Here is a 748-nt window from a genome sequence, read left to right as displayed (position 1 = left end):
CGGGCCCGTGCAGCCTGCTGCGTCCAGAGCTGACTGGGCAAAGTGGGAACTGCTCCAAAAAGGACGCAGAGGCACCAGCTGACCCAAATTAGCCAAAGATATTCCATACCATATGATGTCAGTTCAGATATATAAGCTAAGGGAGAGAGGAGGAAGGAGGGGGCATTCGTGATTCTTCAGTGTTTGCCTCCTGAAGGAACCATTATGCGTGCTGAAGCCCTGCTTCCCAGGAAGTGTCCGAACATTGCTGCTGATGGGAAGTAGAGATTGACCTTTTTTTCTTTAGCTTATGCGCACGCAGATTCTTGCTTATTTCTTTCTTTCACTGTAATAAAACTGCCTTATCTCACCCACTGGTTGTTCTCCATCTTATTGTCTCCCCTGTCCCATTGGGAAAGGGAGTGATAGAGCAATTTAGTGAGCACCTGACATCCAGCCAAGGTCAATCCACTACACCCTGACTCACAGCAGCTTGTTGACAACTGTGCTAGTTTGAAAAGAAACCAGTGGGAGGCACCAAGTCAGAATAACAATTTAATGGGGAAAATTAAAGAAAAGGGAAAAAAGAAAGACTAAAAGAAAACACTGGTTCAAACTGACAGAGTCATGATACAACCTGAGTCCCTGTTAGACAGGGTGGTGGTAGCAGTCCTCTGAAGCGGTGATCCTGTAGAAAAAAAAAGGTCTGCTCTTCCTCAGAAGGTCCAGTGGTGGCTGTGTAGCTCCTGTCCTCTGGAAATCCAGTGGA

General features: G+C 46.8%; 1 protein-coding gene across 1 annotated transcript in view; it reads right to left on the bottom strand.

Moving 5' to 3' along the window:
• Window positions 1-748, bottom strand: part of LOC103611330 (protein FAM219A-like) — a 73,359-nt gene that overhangs the window by 15,022 nt on the left and 57,589 nt on the right. The window lies entirely within an intron of this gene.

The sequence above is a fragment of the Corvus brachyrhynchos genome, unplaced genomic scaffold (genome assembly GCF_000691975.1).
Source record: "Corvus brachyrhynchos isolate BGI_N302 unplaced genomic scaffold, ASM69197v1 scaffold662, whole genome shotgun sequence".
In the NCBI taxonomy this organism is placed as follows: domain Eukaryota; kingdom Metazoa; phylum Chordata; class Aves; order Passeriformes; family Corvidae; genus Corvus; species Corvus brachyrhynchos.
This window is presented reverse-complemented; position numbering and strand designations above follow the sequence as displayed.